Source organism: Bos grunniens, chromosome 19 (assembly GCF_055505025.1).
Source record: "Bos grunniens cultivar Pamir isolate PY7600 chromosome 19, Bosgru_T2T1.0, whole genome shotgun sequence".
Lineage (NCBI taxonomy): Eukaryota > Metazoa > Chordata > Mammalia > Artiodactyla > Bovidae > Bos > Bos grunniens.
In genome coordinates, this window is record NC_141183.1 from 53,001,850 (window position 1) to 53,023,052 (window position 21,203).

The 21,203-nt window shown below is 42.3% G+C and overlaps 1 long non-coding RNA gene across 2 annotated transcripts; it reads right to left on the reverse strand.

The window, feature by feature from the left end:
• Window positions 1-1,758: 1,758 nt before the first annotated feature.
• On the reverse strand, window positions 1,759-20,796 carry LOC147352670 (uncharacterized). 2 transcript variants are annotated; one of them, XR_015148319.1, is made up of 3 exons: window positions 18,433-18,697; window positions 9,723-9,792; window positions 1,759-2,573 (listed from the first exon to the last, which is right to left on the reverse strand). It is a non-coding gene; the product is annotated as an uncharacterized LOC147352670 (long non-coding RNA). The 2 variants fall into 2 exon arrangements; XR_015148320.1 differs by lacking the exons at window positions 9,723-9,792; window positions 18,433-18,697 and adding an exon at window positions 20,665-20,796.
• Between the last annotated feature and the right edge of the window lie 407 nt (window positions 20,797-21,203).

Genomic DNA, 21,203 nt, shown 5'->3' on the forward strand with positions numbered 1-21,203 from the left:
ACAACTGTTGTCAGATAACAGTTAGGTTTATAATCCTGCAGAAAGGGGGAATGCACACTCCAGGACCCGGGAGGATCAAGGTTAAGAATGAGTTAGGAGGGTCTCGTTAGCATCTGGACTTGGGCTGGTTGACTGACGGGGAGGCAAAGGCTTGTTCCAGATTGAGGTCTGTCCTGAGGAAGGGGCAATTCAATGATTGGGGATTTTAATTTTTACCTAGGAAGGCATAGTCACTCATGCAACTAGAAAAGGGAGGTGTTTGGACATTTCTGTGGTGCTTGGATGCCTTTATTTCTAGCTGTGTTTAGATATGATTATGGCATGGTATAGTTAATGCCTTGTTCCACCATCAGAATGACTGTCTGATAATTGTAAACTCTTGTAGAATTGTTCGTTTTCAATGGGGGAACACTACGGCCAGCTATCAGCGTCCAGCTATCAGTTGTTAAAGCTTTTTGTTTTTTTTTTCACTTTCTCCATCAATTGTTAATTTTGGATTCAGACTTGTGCTTGAGTTTCCTCATGGGGCTGTAGAAACCAAAGTGACAAAATGTGACCAGAAACTATATGACAGACACACCCCTGTCTCTGTACAGTAATTGCCATGCAGCACTTTGAGAGTTCAGTTCAGTTCAGTCGCTCAGTGCGTCCGACTCTTTGCGACCCCATGGACTGCAGCACACCAGGCCTCCCTGTCCATCACCAACTCCCGAAGTTTACTCAAACTCATGTCCATCGAGTTGGTGATGCCATCCAACCACCTCATCCTCTGTCATCCCCTTCTCCTCCTGCCTTCAATCTTTACCAGCATCAGGGTCTTTTCAAATGAGTCAGTTCTTCGCATCAGGTGGCTAAAGTAATGGAGTTTCAGCTTCAGCGTCAGTCCTTCCAATGAATATTCAGGACTGATCTCCTTTAGGATGGACTGGTTGGATCTCCTTGCAGTCCAAGGGACTCTCAAGAGTCTTCTCCAACACCACAGTTCAAAAGCATCAATTCTTCGGCGCTCAGCTTTCTTTAAAGTCCAACTCTCACATCCATACATGACCACTGGAAAAACCATAGCCTTGACTAGACGGACCTTTGTTAGCAAAGTAATGTCTCTCTGCTTTTTAATATGCTATGTTGGTCATAGCTTTTCTGCCAAGGAGCAAGCGTCTTTTAATTTCATGGCTGCAGTCACCATCTGCAGTGATTCTGGAGCCCAAAAAATAAAGCCAGCCACTGTTTGTACTGTTTCCCCATCTATTTGCCATGAAGTGGTGGGACCTGATGCCATGATCTTAGAGCTGCTGCTTCAAAAAGGGAATTGGCCTCGAGTCAGTGTCTTCACCAGAGCGAGGGTAAAGAGTGGGAGGGAGCTGCTGCCCTCCAGTGGCTTCCCCAGAAATTACATCAGTGACTATAACACTTCCACCACCGCCCCCCACCCCACCCCGAGACCACCGCAGTTCATGCAGGGGTTTCCTGAGGACTTTCAGGACCGACCTCAGGCAGGGCAGAACAGGAGGAAGATCTGCCTGGGAGCATGAGGCAGTAAAATTTCAGATACTATTATTAATGTGATCACATCAGTACTCTAAGCTTGGTGAAACCTCGAGAAACATGGATTATATGAACTGTAGGTTTTCAATGAGTAAATATTGCTTTTATAATCAAAGAAGGTAGATGTGTACAATAGAATAATAAGAATTTGAACATCTGTATCGGACTGAAAAACAACCATGCCACCTAGAAATGCAGAATAAAAGACAAAGGGATTAGAAAACTTTTTAATATCAAGGGTTATATAAACAAAGATTAAAATTTTACTTAAGTTGGAGAGGATTTGAGAAACTTTAACCCTGGTGCATTGCTGGTGGGAATGTAAAATGGTGCAGTTACTGTGGAAAATAGTAAGGCAGGTCCTCAAAAACTTAAACATAGAATTACCATATGATCCAGAAATTTCACTTGTAGGTACAAACCCAGAAGAATTGAAAGCAGGGACTCGAACAGATACTTGTATACCCACATTCACAGCAGTGTTATTCACAATAGCCAAAAAGTAGAAACAAGCCAAATGACTATCAACAAATAAATGGATAAACAAAGCGTATATACAAGCAATGGAATATTATTCAACCTTAAGAAGGAATGAAATTCTGAGACAAGCTACAACATGGGTGAATTTTGAGGGCATTATGTTAAGTGGAAAACAGACACAAAGGAAAAATATTATCAGTTCAGTTCAGTTCAGTCGCTCAGTCGTGTCCGACTCTCTGCAACCCTGTGAATCGCAGCACGCCAGGCCTCCCTGTCCATCACCAACTCCTGGAGTTCAATCAGACTCAAGTCCATCGAGTCGGTGATGCCATCCAGCCATCTCATCCTCTGTCGTCCCCTTCTCCTCCTGCCCCCAATCCTTCCCAGCATCAGAGTCTTTTCCAATGAGTCAACTCTTCGCATGAGGTGGCCCAAGTACTGGAGTTTCAGCTTTAGCATCACTCCTTCCAAAGAACACCCAGGACTGATCTCCTTTAGAATAGACTGGTTGCATCTCCTTGCAGTATGGTTCCATTTATAAGAGATACCTAGAATAGACAAATTCATAGAGACAAAAGATGTTACAAGCTACTGGAGGAGAGGAGAATGGGGAGTTATTGTATAATGGGTATAGAGTTTCTATTTAGGGTGATGAAAAGTTCTGAAAATAGATACTGGTGATGGTTATACAACACTGTGAATGTACTTATTGCGAATGATTTTTTTTTTTTTTAAGGCCACAGTGTGCAGCATGTGGGATCTTAGTTCCCCAACCAAGGATTAAACCCATGCCCCCTGCACTAAGAATACAGTCTTAACCACTGGACCATCAGGGAAGTCCCTTATCGCCACTGAATTGAACACTTAAAAACAGATGAAATGGTAACCTTTATGTCAAGCATAATTTACCACAATAAAAAACTTACCTAAGTAAAATGAACTCATCATTTTATCTTTAAAGAAATATGAAACATTCCTTTTGTCTGCATTTTAAGTCATCTTTTTTGGACTTTCTTGAATTATTTACATTACACAAAAATACATTTTAAGGGCATTGCTATTATATACTTTAAGGTTATAATTTCATGGCCTTAGGCATAAATTCTTTGGATTTTTCCTATGGCCAGATGAAATCAAATTGAAGGCTGGAGTTTTCCCACCCATCTTTTAGAGAAATAGCATCTTAAGGCTTTCCTTTTATTTCTTTATTTACCAGGTAGCTCTTGGTTTAGAGGATAAACTTAAAGTTACTGTAAATCAGCTATTCTCAACTAAATTAATAGTTTGGCTTGATTCGTGATTACTATATTCAACTTTGATTATAATTAGAGAAAGTAAAATGATTCTAAAAAGAACTCTAAATAAAAACATATTAAAAATCGGTTCCCAAAATAGCCCCAGAGTCGAAAGTACTATTTTACTGCTATTGAAGTTAGAAGTTTTTCAAACACAAGGAAAGCAGCATATAGGGCAACCTGTGAAGCTTCAGAGTTCAGATCGGAAGATCTGAGTCCCAAGTTACTCGGAACATGGTGAATGAGCAGTAAGCATGTGCTGAATGAGAGGATGATAAGTGCAGGTCATTTCCTCTCCCTGAACCTCAGTTTTCTCATCTGCATAAGAAAGTGTGTGTGTGCTCAGTTGTGTCTGACTCTTTGCAACCCCATGGACTGCAGCCCACAGTATCCTCTGTCCATGGAATTTTCCAGGCAAAAATACTGGAGTGGGTTGCCATGTCCTACTCCAGGGGATCTTCCTGACCCAGGCATACGAACCCTTGTCTCTTGAGTTTCTCGAGTCTCTTGCATTGGCAGGTAGATTCTTTACCACTGCATCACCCGGGAAGCCTCAAAGAAGAAAGGAGTTGGATGAAATTGAGTGGGTCTCAGCCCTGGTCATTAGAATCACCTGGGGAGTTTTTAAAACTACAGATGCTACCAGCTTGCAAAGGAATGCCTTTTGGTACCTGCTACTATGGGGATGAACCTTGAAGACATGATGCTAAATGAACTAAGCCATATACAAAAGGACAAATCTTGCAGGATTCCACCTGTGTGAGATACCTATCATAGTCCAATTCATAAAGACTGCAAGTAGGATGGTGATTACCAGGAACTGGGAGGAAGAGGGAACCGGGAGTTATTTTTTAACGGGTACAGAATTTCTGTTTGGGAAGCTGAAAAAGTTCTGGGGGGGTGGATGGTGGTGTTAGTTGCATAACAATGTGACTATCATAATGATGCTGAACTGTACTCTTAAAAAATTTTTAAATGGTGAATTTCATATTTTGTACAATTTAACACACACACAGACACATAGACGCTCTCATATTGATGCTGTGCCCCACGTCAGACCAGTTGAGTTAGATGGGTGGGACTATGGGTATTTTTTTAAAACTCCTTAGGCAATTTTTTTTTTCTTTTGGCTTGTGAGCTCTTAGTTCCCAGACCAGGGACTGAATCAGGGTCTCAGGCAATGGAAACGCACTGTCCTAACCACTGGACCCCCAGGGAATTCCTTCTCAGCTAATTCTGAAGCACAGAGTTGAGAACCCTGGACCCAGATAATGTCTAAGATTCTGTTTTGCTTCAGTCATCCATGATTCTAAATAAGATGGTCCAACAAGAGAAAATGAAAACTGTCAATGTTTTGGCCCAATTTCATAACTGCAAATAACAACTTCCTTGGATGAATTCAGTTCAGTTCAGTTGTTCAATCATGTCCGACTCTTTGCAACCCCATGAACCACAGCACACCAGGCCTCCCTGTCCATCACCAACTCCAGGAGTTTACCCAAACTCATGTCCATTGAGCTGGTGATGCCATCCAACCATCTCATCCTCTGTCGTCCCCTTCTCCTTCTGCCTTTAATCTTTCCCAACATGAGGGTCTTTTCAAATGAGTCAGCTCTTCGCATCAAGTGGACAAAATATTGGAGTTTCAGCTTCAACAGCAGTCCTTCCAATGAACACCCAGGACTGATCTCCTTTAGGATGGACTGGTTGGATCTCCTTGCAGTCCAAGGGACTCTCAAGAGTCTTCTCCAACACCACAGTTCAAAAGCATCAGTTCTTTAGCTCTCAGCTTTCTTCACAGTCCAACTCTCACATCCATACATGACCACAGGAAAAACCATAGCCTTGACTAGATGGACCTTTGTTGGCAAAGTAATGTCTCTGCTTTTGAATATGCTATCTAGGTTGGTCATAACTTTCCTTCCAAGGAGTCTTTTAATTTCATGGCTGCAATCACGATCTGCAGTGATTTTGGAGCCCAGAAAAATAAAGTCAGTCACTGTTTCCACTGTTTCCCCATCTATTTCCCATGAAGTGATGGGACCAGAGGCCATGATCTTAATTTTCTGAATGTTGAGCTTTAAGCCAACTTTTTCACTCTCCACTTTCACTTTCATCAAGAGTCTCTTTAGTTCTTCTTCACTTTCTGCCATAAGGGTGGTATCATCTGCATATCTGAGGTTATTGATATTTCTCCTGGCAATCTTGATTCCAGGTTGTGCTTCCTCCAGCCCAGCATTTCACATGATGTACTCTGCATACAAGTTAAATAAGCAGGGTGACAATATACAGCCTTGATGTACTCCTTTCCCAGTTTGGAACCAGTCTGTTGTTCCATGTCCAGTTCTAACTGTTGCTTCCTTACCTGTATACAGGTTTCTCAAGAGGCAGGTCAGGTGGTCTGATATTCCTATCTCTTGAAGAATTTTCCACAGTTTGTTGTGATCCATACAGTCAAAGGCTTTGGCATAGTCAATAAAGCAGAAATAGATGTTTTTCTGGAACTTTCTTGCTTTTTCCATGATCCAGAAGATGCTGGCAATTTAATCTCTGGTTCCTCTGCCTTTTCTAACACCAGCTTGAGCCTCTGGAAGTTCACGGTTCACATATTGCTGAAGCCTGGCTTGGAGAATTTTGAGCATTACTTTACTAGTGTGTGAGATGAGTGCAATTGTGCGGTAGTTTGATCATTCTTTGGCATTGCCTTTCTTTGGGATTGGAATAAAAACTAATGTTTTCCAGTCCTGTGGCCACTGCTGAGTTTTCCAAATTTGCTGGCATATTGAGTGCAGCACTTTCACAGCATCATCTTTCAGGATTTGAAATAGCTCAACTGGAATTCCATCACCTCTACTAGCTTTCTTCATAGTGATACTTCCTAAGGCCCACTTGACTTCACATTCCAGGATGTCTGGCTCTAGGTAAGTGATCACACCATCATGATTATCTGGGTCATGAAGATCTTTTTTGTACAGTTCTTCTGTGTATTCTTGCCACCTCTTCTTAATATCTTCTGCTTCTGTTAGGTCCATACCATTTCTGTCCTTTACTGAGCCCATCTTTGCATGAAATGTTCCCTTGGTATCTCTAATTTTCTTGAAGAGATCTCTAGTCTTTCCTATTCTGTTGTTTTCCTCTATTTCTTTGCATTGATCATTGAGGAAGCCTTTATCTCTCCTTGCTATTCTTTGGAACTCTGTATTCAATTGGGTATATCTTTCCTTTTCGCTTCTCTTGAATCCAAATCACTAATGGACTTACAGTTTTTTTTCCCCTAAATATTTTTTTTTTCTGTTTAGTAATTTTACTTCTTTTCTTAAAATGAATTAACCTTTTCACAAAACTTCATTGGACAGCTGTGCAAGTCTCCACTCAAGATTTGGTCAGATAACAGTAGATTCTAATATAAATTATTCTTACAAAGAATGCGTATGTCTACATTCAGCACACTATCTCTTCGCCAAAGCCAGTCTTTTCTGAAGCCTGGCATTTTCATGCCACATGCCTTATGTTTCAGTTGTCACAGATATCCAAAGAAGTTTTAAACTCAAGGTCTTTTTAAAAACAGTATTTATTGAATAATTGTGCTTTTTTTTCCTAGAAAAATTTATTTTAAAGTAATAGATTTGTAACCATTAAAAGTAATGGAAAATTTTCCATAATGAATATTTGAAGTGACCCAATGAAAGAAAACAGCATGGGTTCTTTATCTAGGAATCTAAATGTTTTATAAAAGAAATTTTGTTTTGAAGTATTTCATTGTCTTGATACAGTAACCACAGGATGTTGAGCCAGCCTAAATAATTAGGCCTAAACAAAAATTGAAATGGAAACTATTTGTAAATGTTTCCCATCTAAAATGAGAGAACGGACGCATGTGAAATACAAAATAACACTCTTTTGTTCTGGAGTTTTTATATATGTTACGTAAAAATCATCTAATGAGTTTTGAATGAAAATTGTTCTCAGCAAAACAAGTGTGAGTCAAAATTCTTTTTGGCAATCATTATTTTTTTTTTGCTTTTCTTTCATTTAGCACTTCTGACTTGAAATGTCCTCTTTAAAACATATGTGACGTTATAAGTGATCAATGAGCTGTGTAACTTAAATGTGCCATTTACCAACCCTAGATCTGAAATTACTGCACTGATTTCACACTAACAGAGTTGTTGTTATCTGTTCTTTTAAACCACATCAGACACTGCCTTCTAAGTTGTTGAAACAAAGCATTTATTCTTCAGTTCAGTTCAGAGTAGTCAGAAGTCTTGATAATGATACAGTTTCAAGGATTAAACAGCATTCTCTGGGGCTTCCCTGGTGGTCCAGTGGTTAAAAAAAAAAAAATCCATCTTCCAATGCAGGGGAGGTGGGTTTGATGCCTGGTCAGGAAACCAAGCGCCTGCATTCCATGTGGCAACTAAGCCCGAGCACTACACCGAAGACCCGGTGCAGCCAAAGCTTTTTAAAGTTATCAGCACCTTGTGAAGTCTAGTACCCGCCCATGAGCACTGATTTTCAAAGCACCAGAACTTCGGTCATCACCACCCCAAGATGTCCAATAGCAACACTTCAATACCAATACCATTCTGGCCATCTACTAAGGTGACGGCCAAATATTCTGGGCCCAAAGGTACTTCAGGTTATCACCTGCTGACTTTGTTTAACATGGAAAGAAGCACAAAATGGCAGGAGGCTGTGTTGTTGCCCAATCCAGAACAACAAAGGAAAACAAATATTAACCCTCGATAGTTGGCTTCTAGCCCAGGTCGCTTGAGCAATAAGCCAGAATAACTCCACGGCGACTGGTTATCCCACCTCCTCACTCAGCACATTTTTTCCCCTGCTAAAGGCCAATCTTGTTTAAAATATAATCTTTACCTACTTTAAACCTCCAAGATCCTTTAAGAGCTTCCTAGTTGACCTTGTAAGGTGAATGCTTGGATCACAATGAATTTGCAGTTTTTCCAAGTTTTGGCATCTGCTCTAGCCCATTATATGCCTTTTGTAAGATTCAGATCGGGTCAATCTAGGGAAAAGTAGGTCTAGAGGAAGTAGCCTCACCAAAACCTACCCATCTTGGGTCTACAATGTAATGGTACTTGAACTATAGAATCTACAGTAAGACAAAAAAAAAAAAAAGCCTCAAAGCTATTACATTTTAATGTTAAGCGTAATAATAAGACTCATCTCAGGGCTTCCCTAGCCATTCAGTGGTTAACAATCCACCTTGCAATGCAGATTGCAATGCAGAGGACACCGGTTCTCTCCCTGGCCCAGGAAGATTCCACATGCCACAGGGCCACTAAGCCTGTGCCCCACAGCTACTGAAGCCTGTGCTCTAGAGCCCACGAGCCACAACTGCTGAGCCCACCAGTATGTCCGACTCTTTGCGATCCCATGGACTGTAGCCTGACAGGCTCCTCTGTCCATGGAATTCTCCAGGCAAGAATACTGGAGTGGGTTGCCATTCCCTCCAGGGGATCTTCCTGACCCAGGGATTGAACACGTGTCTCCTGCACTGAAGGCAGAGTCTTTACTGTCTGAGCCACCAGGGAAGCCCAAATATAATGTAAGTGCTAGGTAAATAGTTGAAGATGAGTGGAAAATTTAAAATGTAAGGACATGATAAATTTGAAGGTAAAAGGATAAAAGGAGCTATATTAAAAAAAAAAAAAAAAAAAAGACTGATCTTAGTGTATTATGACCCTTATTCCATCTTGTGCCTGTGTGCTCGGGTGCTTCAATCATGTCCGATTCTTTGTGACCCTATGGACCATAGCCTGCCAGGCGCCTCTGTCCATGGGGTTTCCCAGGCAAGATTATTAGAATGGGTTGCCATGCCCTCCTCCAGGGGATCTTCCCAACCCAAGGATCGAACCCATGCCTCCTGAGTATCCCGTATTGCAGGCAGATTCTTTACTCACTGAGCCACCTGGGAAGCCCTATTCCATCCCGAGACACATGCAAATGCTTTTTGTTGGAAATGCAACCTACCAGCAACATTTCCTGTTTTTGGGTTCCTCAAATAAATGAAACTTCCCATGTCAAATAAGTTATATATCTAAAATAAATTTGCATGTCTGATCCATGTGACCCCTTCAGATTTACAAAGCATTAACAGTACTAACTACGTAGTGGACATGGTTTGGGGTACATTCTCAAACATATTATCATCTGTCTCCTTTTATGAATAAGCAAACAAAAGCTTAGTGAGGTCAAATTCTTTGCCAAATTTTCAACATAATTCAAAATCTAATGCTACACCGTTACTTCCTCTACTGAAATTTAAATGCAAGCTATTTTTGTACAAAGAGGAATAGAGAATAAAATGCAAGTTTTTCTTGTTTTTCACAAATTTCCATTCAGGAAATACTTATTGAGAAATATTTGTTGAGCACTTACCATATACTGGGCACTATTAGGCAACTAGGAATGTAGTAGTGAACAAAACAAAATGTTGCAGAGGTTACATCTAAATGGGAGGAGATGGAAAATAAACAAAGGTCACTTGATAGTATGTAAGTAGCGGTTAAGTGCTAACAGCTCCGCATTGCTCAATCCAGTCATAAATTTCCTGCCCTCATTTCCAAAACGTGCAAACAGCACATTTTGTACCTTTAACACAACTGGTCACTTTAACTGATCACAACTGATCCTCCTTAAAGCATTTTCTTCCCTATGCACAAAAGCAGCTGCCACAATAGCTATTCCTCCTCAGTCCTCATTACTGGTTCCTTCTCATGTCCCTGAGCTCTGAACATGGGAGTGTCCCACGACTCAGCCCTCATAAATCTTCTCTGTTTATACTCAGATTTCATTCAGTTTCACAGCTTTAATTACCATCCATGCATTGATGACTTGTTTATCTCTCTCCTAGGTCTCTATCCTGAACACCTTTGGTGGCAAACCTTAGATAACTCAAGCACCTCAGACTTAATAAAAATGGACTGCAATCTTATTCCAAACTTTCAGTTGCTCAGGTATAAACATTAGAGTCATCCTTGACTTGTCTCTTTTTTCCTCCCCATGTCTAATTTATGAGCAAACCCTGTCTGCTCTACATTCAAAATACACCCCATGTCTGTCCACGTCTCCATTTCCCTTGGACTACCTTTCCCTCAATCACCAGCACCTAATCTGGATTACTGCAGTCTCCTAACAGGATTACCTCCTTCTTCCTTTGCCCTCTCCATTCAACAACCAAATTAATTATTTTTTAATAACAATATCTTAAACTATTTATTTTTATTTATTTATTTGTCTTAGTTGCAGCCTGGCACGTGGGATCTTCGATCTTTGCTGAGCATGGACACTCTTAGCTGTGCAGCACGTGGGATGTAGTTTGCCGACCAGGGATAGGACCCAGGCCCCCTGCCTTGGTAGTGCAGAATTGTAGCCACTGGCCCACCAGGGAAGTCTCCAGATTAATTCTTTGGACCTATGTCGGCCCACGTCATTCCTTTTCTTAAAACCCTCCAACAGATTCCCATCACACATGATGGAGAACCACAAAGCTGCTTTTCTGACCACCTCCTTGCTCACCACACTCCCAGCACTGGCCTCATTGCTCTGCAAGCAAATGCCTCCTCAGGGCCTTTGAACTTGTTGTTTCCTCTTCCTGAGATGAAGAGGTTTTCTTTCTTTTTTTTTTTTTCTGGCTGCACTATGCAACTTGCAGGATCTTAGTTCCCTGACCAGGGACTGAACCTCAGTCCTAAACAATGAACTGTCAGGGAATTCCCTAGTTGAAGAGCCTCAAACATGACTGAATGCTCAGCTGAGTCTGTTATGTCACAGCCAGGACCCTGGGATATGACCCCTGGGACCCTGACTAGTGGGATGAGAGGATCTGGTGCACCCCCCTGACTATTCTGACCACCTTGACCGACCTCTCTGAACACTCAGAGATGACAGAGGGGCTCCCCTCTCCACTTAGAGCGAGCACTCCTGGGGGCAAAAAGATACCATAGAAGCCTCAGCCTCACAAGAAAACAGGGATCTTGTTCAGCAGCTGCCTCACCTCCTCTCCTGGCTGCAAAGTCCACAACTATGTTGAGTTCAGCATAATTCTGCTGGATCTGAGAAGACAGAAAATGAACTCTCCCTGCAACAGAGCTGCAAGAAAAAGCCAGCATGTTCCAGTAGGAGCCAGAGTATTCCTGGGACAGGATACACTAAAGAAAAAAATTTCTTGAAATCCTATATGGCTACTCTCCCAGCATATGGGATTTATACCCCTGACAAGGGGGCTTTCCCGGTGGCTCAGACAGTAAAAAATCTGCTTGCAATACGGTAGACCCAGGTTTGATCCCTAGGATGGGAAGACCCCCTGGAGAAGGGAATGAATGGCAACCCACTCCAATATTCTTGCCGGGAGAATTCCATAGACAGAGGAGCCTGGTGAACTACAGTTCATGGGGTTGCAAAGAGTTGGACACGACTGAGCGACTAACACACACACAAGGGCCCTAGGAGTAGGGGAGAACTCTCTGCTGGGGTGGCTCTTCAAGGCATGTCTACTCTCAGTGAAGTCAAAGTGTCTGCGTTGCCCTGCCAGATGGTAGAAGAAGGAATACAGAAGCTGAGGGAGGCAGGCACGTTGGAATAGATATTTTAAGTGAGCCTGAAAGACCCACCAAGGGATTATGTTCTACACATAGGCCCAGAGTACACTGCATTTGCCAAAGCTGTCAGGATTATGCTAGAGAGAGGGACACCAGCATCATTGAGATATTCAGGGGCGTCAAAGGCTGCCAAGAGGCAAGACTGTCACACGCTTGGCTTACTTACAGAAACAAGGTTGGGGGCAGCACTTAACCACCAGGATTGAGGAGGTCAAAAATTACTATAATGACCAGCAAAGTGGAATGGCAGACCAGGGGCCTTAGCCCAAAGAGAGTTGTGGAAATCTTGGTGAATAGGATAGGAAAATGCTCCTCCAGCCCACTCAGGGATGTCCCCTGCTCCCCAAAAAATTATCACATCTCACGGGGCAAAATACATGGATAGCTAAAGTGGATATTACTCAATACATATAATCAAAAGAAAGCAAGACTGGAGAAGCAGGAGGCTAAGATCAGTCACCCTAACAAAACGTCATGAATGGAGAACCAACAAGAGCTTCCTATGGGACTTTGCTGGTGGTCCAGTGGTTAAGAACCCACTTGCCAATGCAGAGGAAGGACATGGGTTTGATCCCTGGTCCAGGAATGTTCCACATGCCATGGGGCAACTAAGCCCATGCACCTCCACAAGACAAGCCACCCCAGTGAGAAGCCCAAGCGCCATAACTAGAGACGAGCCTGCTTGCCCAAACTAAAGAAAGCCCACGAGCAGCAAAGAAGACCCAGCGTAGTCAAAATTTAAAAAAAAAAAAAAAAAAAAAAGGCTCTGATTAGTAGGAGGAGGAGAAGAGCTGTTTGTTGCTACAAAATAGGGGCAAGGAAGAATATGTATGGAGCTCAGGTGACCCACTTGGGTGCTTTATGGTACTCCTTTGCCCGACTAAGAATGTATATGGACAAGTAGAGCACCCTCAGCCTGAGAAAGGTATGATTATCAGTGAGTCAGACCCCTCAGAAATGAGGGTTATGTTCCACCACCAGAGAAGACACGGAGACAAATGGAGATGATGGCTGGGGGCAAGGAAAATTAGAATGGATGGTGAAGAGGGGAGAGCCTGAGAACCAGCTGTGGCCCCAAGACCAACTGCAGGGCTGAGGACTATAGTTTATCCCACTAACATCCCCTTCTAAGTTTCTCTACAAGAAGAAAGGTGTGCCAGAACCCTGGAGGGGCCGTTGCCCAGATGTGAAAGAAGGGGATCTGCATGGTCCATGGGGGTGGGCTCTGGCAGTCAGGAAGATGAACCACTTGGATCGCTCATCAAGAAAGAACTTCCATCTATCCAGCTTCTGGGTGAATGACTGACTTGACCGCCTCCAGCTGCAGCCTCGGTTTTTGAGCTGCGGCCACACTCTTACTGAACAGCCCCTTGGACAATAATTGAACACGGTTGTTTGACTAGGGCCTGACCTCTTGGTACCCAACCTGAATCCCCTCTAATTGGCAATCTTTGCTCTGGAGCCTCTTGCTGAGTGGGTCAAAACTTTGTCAGACCTGCATTATGTTCTGAGTCACTCCTTGTTCCATCCTGTTTTCTCCTCACTTTTCTTTGACAAGCTTCAGGTTCAAATCATGGTCCAAAGGGCTTTGCTTATCTTATCCTGCTTCCTCCCCATTTTTTAATTTCACAGGCATTTTTCCCGAATCAACTCTTTGCACTGTTAGCTTCTTAGAAGACTGACACAGATGGTTGTGAGAGATGACTTCCTCCCTGTGTGATTTTGGGCAAATAACTTAAACTCTCTAAGCTTCAGTTTTCTCACTATGAAATGGGGCTATTATTATCTCTCTCATTGGATTGTTGTGGGGGGGGCTTAAATATATAAAATATTTAAGAGTTTTATGAGAATTAAATGAGAGAATGCATACAAAATGTTTAGCAGACAACCTTGCACCTTTGGTAAATGCTTCCTCTTAGGCTAATGAAAAGCTAAGGCAGACTATGAATGGGAACTCTTTAGTTTTCCTCCATCCTGGGGGAATATATTCATTTGCTTCTTGCTTGGAGAATCCCAGGGACGGGGGAGCCTGGTGGGCTGCCGTCTATGGGGTCGCACAGAGTCGGACACGACTGAAGCGACTTAGCAGCAGCAGCAGCAGCAGAGAGGACTGTTACTGTTATTTCCCATACCATTAACATCTTCACCTATGCTAAGCCAAAAAGGTTTTAAAAAAAGCAGAGCCCAGGGCTTCCCTAGTGACCCAGTGGTTAGGAGTCCACCTGCCAGTGCAGCGGACACGAGTTCAATCCCTAGTCTGGGAAGACCCCACATGCCGCAAAGCAACTAAACCCGTGTGCCACAGCTACTGAGCCTGTGCTCTAGACCATAAGCTGCAACTTCTGAAGCCTGCACGCCCTAGAGCCGGGCTCGGCAACAACAGAAACCCCCACAATGAGAGAGTAGCCCGCTCACAGCAGCTAGAAACCCTGTTCACAGAAAAGAAGACCCAGTGCAGCTAAAAAGAAATAAATAAAACAAAAATAAAGCTCAGTTCAGTTCAGTTCAGTTGCTCAGTCCTGTCCACTCTTTAAGACCCCATGAATCACAGCACGCCAGGCCTCCCTGTCCATCACCAACTCCTGGAGTTCACTCAAACACATGACCATCATAGAGTCGGTGATACCATCCAGCCATCTCATCCTCTGTTGTCCCCTTCTCTTGCCCCCAGTCCCTCCCAGCATCAGTCTTTTCCAATGAGTCAACTCTCTGCATGAGGTGGCCAAGGTATTGGAGTTTCAGCTTCAGCATCATTCCTTCCAATGAACACCCAGGACTGATCTCCTTTAAGATGGACTGGTTGGATCTCCTTGTAGTCCAAGGCACTCTCAAGAGTCTTCTCCAACACCACAGTTGAAAAGCATCAATTCTTCGGCACTCAGCCTTCTTCACAGTCCAACTCTCACATCCATACATGACCACTGGAAAAACCATAGCCTTGACTAGACAGACCTTTGTTGGCAAAGTAATATCTTTGCTTTTTAATATGCTGTCTAGGTTGGTCAGAACTTTTCTTCCAAGGAGTAAGCGCCTTTTAATTTCATGGCTGCAATCACGATCTGCAGTGATTTTGGAGCCCAAAAAAATAAAGTCTGACACTGTTTCCACTGTTTCCCCATCTATTTCCCTTGAAGTGATGGGACCAGATGCCATGATCTTAGTTTTCTGAATGTTGAGCTTTAAGCCAACTTTTTCACTCTCCACTTTCACTTTCATCAAGAGGCTTTTGAGTTCCTCTTCACTTTCTGCCATAAGGGTGGTGTCATCTGCATATCTGAGGTTATTGATATTTCTCCTGGCAATCTTGATTCCAGCTTGTGCTTCTTCCAGTCCAGCGCTTCTCATGATGTATTCTGCATAGAAGTTAAATAAGCAGGGTGACCATATACAGCCTTGATGTACTCCTTTTCCTATTTGGAACCAGTCTGTTGTTCCATGTCCAGTTCTAACTGTTGCTTCCTGACCTGCATATAGGTTTCTCAAGAGGCAGGTCAGGTGGCCTGGTATTCCCATCTCTTTCAGAATTTTCCACAGTTTATTGTGATCCACACAGTCAAAGGCTTTGGCATAGTCAATAAAGCAGAAATAGATGTTTTTCTGGAACTCTCTTGCTTTTTCCATGATCCAGTGGATGTTGGCAATTTGATCTCTGGTTCCTCTGCCTTTTCTAAAACCAGCTTGAACATCTGGAAGTTCACGGTTCACGTATTGCTAAAGCCTGGCTTGGAGAATTTTGAGCATTACTTTACTAGCGTGCGAGATGAGTACAACTGTGTGGTAGTTTGAGCATTCTTTGGCATTGCCTTTCTTTGGGATTGGAATGAAAACTGATGTTTTCCAGTCCTGTGGCCTCTGCTGAGTTTTCCAAATTTGCTGGCATATTGAGTGCAGCACTTTCACAGCATCATCTTTTAGGATTTGAAATAGCTCAACTGGAATTCCATCACCTCCACTAGCTTTGTTCATAGTGATGCTTTCTAAGGCCCACTTGACTTCACATTCCAGGATGTCTGGCTCTAGGTTAGTGATCGTATCATCGTGATTATCTGGGTCGTGAAGATCTTTCTTGTACAGTTCTTCTGTGTATTCTTGTCACCTCTTCTTAATATCTTCTGCTTCTGTTAGGTCCATACCATTTCTGTCCTTTATCGAGCCCATCTTTGCATGAAATGTTCCTTTGGTATCTCTGATTTTCTTGAAGAGATCCCTAGTCTTTCCCATTCTGTTGTTTTCCTCCATTTCTTTGCATTGATCGCTGAGGAAGGCTTTCTTATCTCTTCTTGCTATTCTTTGGAACTGCATTCAGATGCTTATATCCTTCCTTTTCTCCTTTGCTTTTCACTTCTCTTCTTTTCACAGCTATTTGTAAGGCCTCCCCAGACAGCCATTTTGCTTTTTTGCATTTCTTTTCCATGGGGATGGTCTTGATCCCTGTCTCCTGTACAATGTCATGAACCTCATTCCATAGTTCATCAGGCACTCTATCTATCAGATCTAGGCCCTTAAATCTATTTCTCACTTCTACTGTATAATCATAAGGGATTTGATTTAGGTCATACCTGAATGGTCTAGTGGTTTTCCCTACTTTCTTCAATTTAAGTCTGAATTTGGTAATAAGGTGTTCATGATCTGAGCCACAGTCAGCTCCCGGTCTTGTTTTTGTTGACTGTATAAAGCTTCTCCATCTTTGGCTGCAAAGAAATTAATCCATCTGATTTCGGTGTTGACCATCTAGTGATGTCCATATGTAGAGTCTTCTCTTGTGTTGGTGGAAGAGGGCGTTTGCTATGACCAGTGCATTTTCTTGGCAAAACTCTATTAGTCTTTGCCCTGCTTCATTCCGTAATCCAAGGCCAAATTTGCCTGTTACTTCAGGTGTTTCTTGACTTCCTACTTTTGCATTCCAGTCCCCTATAATGAAAAGGACATATTTTTTGGGTGTCAGTTCTAAAAGGTCTTGTAGGTCTTCATAGAACCGTTCAACTTCAGCTTCTTCAGCGTTACTGGTTGGGGCATAGACTTGGATTACTGTGATATTGAATGGTTTGCCTTGGAAACAAACAGAGATCATTCTGTCATTTATGAGATTGCATCCAAGTACTGCATTTTGGACTCTTTTGTTGACCATGATGGCCACTCCATTTCTTCTGAGGGATTCCTGCCCACAGTAGTAGATATAATGGTCATCTGAGTTAAATTCACTCCATTCCAGTCCATTTGAGTTCGCTGATTCCTAGAATGTCGACATTCACTCTTGCCATCTCTTGTTTGACCACTTCCAATTTGCCTTGATTCATGGACCTGACATTCCAGGTTCCTATGCAATATTGCTCTTTACAGCATCGGACCTTGCTTCTATCACCAGTCACATTCACAGCTGGGTATTCTTTTTGCTGTGGCTCCATCCCTTCATTCTTTCTGGAGTTATTTCTCCACTGATCTCCAGTAGCATATTGGGCACCTACTGACCTGGGGAGTTTCTCTTTCAGTATCCTATCATTTTGCCTTTTCATACTGTTCATGGGGTTCTCAAGGCAAGAAGACTGAAGTGGTTTGCCATTCCCTTCTCCAGTGGACTACATTCTGTCAGATCTCTCTACCATGACCCGCCCGTCTTGGGTTAGAAAATTCTAACTCAGAAAGAAAAATTGACCAGCCCAGTGCCTATAACTGTCTATGATTGAGGTCTCTTCTGACTTTGTCACAGCTGAACTAAATTTATGGCACAGGGCATTTATTAAAGTGCTTATTACTTCCTCTGATGAGTCTTTCAGCTAGTGGAATTTTAAAAGACATGTAACCTGAAGGATTTGCTTAATTATATTCTGTGTTTGATTTTAATGGAGAAACCAGTCATTACACTGCAGTAAGCCATGAGATAGAAATAACCATCCTTTAGAGGAAAGCTGGCACCCTTTTATGTTTAACTTGGTAATTTTCTGACAGCCATGCCACTTTCTGCCTCTGTTGCTTTTTCAATTAATTTTGAAGAAATTTCTTTACTATTGGTGGAGAGCGTGAGGATGAAAACTTCTCACCTCATGGGAACATCTAGATACTTTATTTAGCCTTTCCACCAAGAACTCACCCCCACCCCCCAACTCAGATGAATGAATTCACAAATTGGAATGTACATGCTTTTTTTGAAAAAAATTTTTTAAAAAACCTCTCCAATTTAGTCAATTGGAATGAAAATGATTGCTCTCCCTGTTTCTTAATACCTGCTCAGACGCTCGGCTGTGTCCAACTCTTTGTGACCCCATGGACTATTTCCCACCAGGCTCCTCTGTCCGTGGGATTTCTTAATATATCACCCTAAACTTCTGTTACAACCAGTGTTCTAACAATCTCCTTGATGATCAGTTGAATATAAAATCAGAAAGACACACCTGATCCAAAAGAACAGTTAAACACATTGCCCTCCACATCTTCTACTTTAAAAAGACATTAAAGCTTAACATTATATACAGAGCTGACAGATTCCATACCTAGTTATCAGTTGCTATTTCGCAAAAGTAAAGCCACTGGCATGGCATATAACATTTCTTCTTGTTCCACTGCAACTGCCTGCAACTGTTGAGAAGCTTTTCCTATCCCTATATTTGCTTCCAGCACTGCACACGTTTTCTTCTCAGGCTTAAAAATAAATGTCAAGTTCCTGATCTTTTGTTAAAGATTCATTGCCAAAGATGGTTTCACAGCAGGAGCCTTCCTAGGGAAAGAGTTGGCTCACATTCCTGCTAAGAATGTAACCTGGAATGATGGAAAAATAATTATAATCAATGTCACAGAGCATATGGGTTTCTACCCAGACGGCTGCCAAATAGGACCTGCACTAATCTTTTCCATCCACTATCAGTCGGTTGACTCTAGCACTAAATTCCTCATATTTGGGTAAATGAAAGCCCAAAGCTCACACATATTTCTCCTATATCTGAGAGGTTTCGGAAAGAAACCAGTAAATGCCTTGCATTTCTTAAGCTTAGTTTCCATAAAACTACAGTTATTGTGTTTGGTGTCTCTAAACATAGAACTGCTTTATTTCTACTTCATCCTCCATCTTGGGTGATCCATGAGGTCAGTCCACAGTCAGTGAAAGAACTGGGGAGAAATATATACAGTCACATTTTAAAAGCATTGTACTTGGGAGTGGGATGAATTGGGAGATCGGGATTGACACATACACATTATTGATACTATGTATATGGGCTTCGCTGGGGGGCTCAGATGGTAAAGAATCTGCCTGCAATGCGGGAGACAGGGATTAGATCCCTGGATTGGGACGATCCCCTGGAGAAGGGAGTGGCTACCCATTCCAGTGGGTCCTGGAAAATTCCATGGACAGAGGAACCTGATAAGGTACATACAGTCCATGGGGTCGCAAAGAGTTGGACACAACTGAGCGACCAACACTTTCACTTTCATCTACAGTAGATAACTAATGAGAACCTACTATTCCCTTGTAGCTCAGTCGGGAAAGAATCTGCCTGCAATGCTGGAGACCAGGATTCGATTCCTGGGTAGGGAAGATCCCCTGGAGAAGGAAATGGCAACCCACTCAGGTATTCGTGCCTGGAGAATCCCATGGACAGAGGAGCCAGGCAGGCTGCAGTCCATGGGGTCACAAGAGTTGGACACAACTGAGCAACTAAACCACCACCACCAGTACGTAACTCAGGGAACCCTCCTCAGTGGTCTGTGGTGACCTAAATGGGGTGGGGAATCCGAAAAAAGAGGAGATATAGGTATTGCTGATTCACTTTGCTGTATAGTAGACACTAACACTGTAAAGCAACTATTGTCCAATAAAAATTAATTTAAAAAATAAAGCATTGTATATGTTGATGTGTGTTTCAGCTGGATACACCCCAACAGTATGTGTCGTTTCTAAAAGGGAGCTAATGCTGAGCTGATTAAATAGAAGCAGAAGCACCTGGTGCGTATCATTATGGAATAGGGTCCTGGGTGATTTAATTAAGATCTTTATTGTTATTTTTCCACTCTACCATCCACCCTGCTTTGCCTCTCTCAGGATATGTGCCAGGTGGTATGCAGTTCTTTTAGGAGAGAATTTTTTTTTCGTCTATGGAAACTCAGAACACAAAGAAATCAGAGGCAGATTTTAATTTTCCTTACAAGATTCTGTGTTTCAAACATTGGAAGTCTTAGAACAATTTGACTCTTTCCTACACAGCGGAGAGAGAAAATCCAGCCTCTTAAACTAGCACTTTTTTATTTTCTAAGCATAAATAAATAAACATAATAAGTATATTGTATGCTTTCTTGTTACACAAAGCAGAGTAGACAAAAGGGGGACATTCCAGTTAAATATTGGTAGCTTTTGTTTCCAATATTTAGGACATTTTAAGCAAAGAGAAAAGTGAATTGAAAATGAGGTTGCTGCTTGCTATTACGGTGCTCCATTCACAGATCGAGCACTTAATTACAATAAATCCGGCAGCCGCTTCTCTGTCCTAAGGCCCCTCCGCTCCTATTGAGACATTCAATACAACTGTCTCACACTCTAAAATGATTTCTAGAGAGGAGTTTATATTAATATTGTGAGTCCCCCCAGTCACACAACTCAGCTCTAGGTCTGACTGCTACAGTTACAAAGAAATGACTTTTTCCCCCTACGCAGCGCTGTCATCTTTCAGGAAGACTTACATCTCACTTCTTATTTTTCCCTTTTCCCCCAGCATACATTTGTAAAACCTTACCAGAACTCCAAGCTGGCCCATATCCTTGAAATCGGCTGGGTCCAAGTATTAGTCAGCCATAAAAAAGAATGAAATCCTGCCATTTGCAGAAACATGGATGGGTCTAGAGAAGTAAAGGTGAAGTGAGTCAGACAGAGACAAATACCATAGGATATCACTTATACGCGGAATCTAAAATATGGTACAAATGAACACGTCTATGAAACGGAAACACACTCCCAGACACAGAGAACACACGGTTGCCAAGGGAGGAACAGGGAGGGAAGGACTGCAAGTCTGGGATTAGCAGATGCAAACTATTGTGTATGGGATGGGAAAACAAGGTCCGGCTATACAGCTCAAGGAACTAAACTTAACACCCCGTGATAGACCATAATGAAAAAGAACATATATATATACGTATATACATCTGAGCCACTTTTCTGCAGAGGTTAACATTGTAAATCAATTATGCTTCAATAAAATTTTTTAAAAGTCACCTGGTTGCAATTCTGTATTTGTAGAGTCAAATGAGTCAGGAATGGACATTCTCACACAAC